We start from the raw sequence: 1756 nt of genomic DNA on the forward strand, positions 1-1756 counted from the left end.
TCTGTCTATCTGTCTATCTGTCTATCTATCTATCCATTGATCCACCGACCTATCTAGCCTGGGGGCCAGATGCAGCCTGTTCTATCTTCTCCTAACGTCTCCTCTTCATCAGTCTGAGTGCTTCACTGCAGAGTCATTGTTTACTTTGAGCTCCTCACTAACGTCTTGTTTACTGCCCCCAAATGTCAGTTTGTGTAACAAAGTAAAACCTCACTGTTTCCACACTTAGCAGAGAGGCATGTGTTAGTCTTAGAGGCGACTGAAACAACATAAACAATAGCACAGGTGTTAGAAGTGCAAGTGTTTGTTCTTAGCCCCATGAGGACAGTACAATGGACAGACTGTGTCCACGTTAACTTGTTGCTACTGTTTATTTAAACCCAGCAGGGTCTTAACTCCTGAGACAGTAGAGGTGCTGTTTCTAATGTTGCACAATAAACATTTTGTTATGTTATGTAATTTTCCACCCGCTATCTTAGCGCTAGCTATTTTTGTGCAGTAACTTTTGGTTTTATTTTGGCTACATTTTTTTCCTGTTCTGATTAATTCTTGGTAAATTGTTACATATATTTAAATTGTGTTGTACTCTTTATATTTATTTTTCAGATTCTGGCCTTTTTACAATGTTATGAATATATTCTACAATCTAGGAATCCTTTGACCAGTGTTGACCTTTTTTAATTAAATGTGTAGTCAGTTTGATCTTTGTGTGGGATGATCAAATGAGTCCAGAAATATTTAGAAAATTTCCAAGAATTAGAAAAGGTTGAGCCAAAAGGTAGACAACAGCAGCTAAATAGTTACAGTTACCTTTAACCTAGGTGAGACAAAATGTAGTTACAAACACTTAGGTTAAGTTAGCTTAGCGAGGATTAAGCTAAAACTGTTAATTTAATTTTAGATTAAATTGAATAATAGTGACCCCTGTTGCTTATAAAGTATAATTTGAATTATTAAAAGTGAATGATTCTCATTTTCTAAAGACCAACACAGAGAACCAAATGCACTAAAGTTACTGGTAGTGAGAAAAGCTCGGGGATTTGTGTGACACATTGACACATTTCAAGTACTTTATGTATACATTATGTATGTACTGTATTTTTTTTGTATGTCCCTGTGGTGTTTCAGGATATTTTCCAAGCTACACCAGCCTTTTGCCCCGATCAGCCCCCAGGCCTGTCAGCCTCAGACACCACGGTAATTAAGTGGGAGCTACTTGTCAAAAAGCTGTAGAGCTACACATTTCTTATTGAATTACAAGGTGCTGGTAAGGAATGCAGGACACAGACATTGTCCTCCTGGCTGCTGGTAGAGACCAGGAGAAACAGCACATGGTGTTTCCTTCACGCCCGCTGACTGGGGATGCAAAACTACAACATATGCCATTTAGAGTTAAAATAGGCCACCATGGGATTTTTCTCTTCTCATCAATGTGTTTTTGAGGTTTGTGGTACTAACAGATTCTTAATGTGCAGAGGGTTGAGGCGTTTCAACAACAAGAGAGATGGATGGCTTAGTTTCACACCTGGACAGTGTGTGGGGAGGGGGGGCTGGTGGGTAGAGGGTGTGTGATGTCCATGGGTGGATAAACCAACCTCAGTCATTGTTGTATCACAGCACAGTGTCCACGCCAGCAGCTCCGCTAAAAACAAATGACGTATTTTCTCATCTACCTTTGAGTTTTGGGGTTAAATGGCTGCTAATCTTTGAATATAAACACACATAATAACATTATTTTTTGTTTAAAACTGTTAGA

Source organism: Cynoglossus semilaevis, chromosome Z (genome assembly GCF_000523025.1).
Source record: "Cynoglossus semilaevis isolate Cse_v1.0 chromosome Z, Cse_v1.0, whole genome shotgun sequence".
Taxonomy (NCBI): domain Eukaryota; kingdom Metazoa; phylum Chordata; class Actinopteri; order Pleuronectiformes; family Cynoglossidae; genus Cynoglossus; species Cynoglossus semilaevis.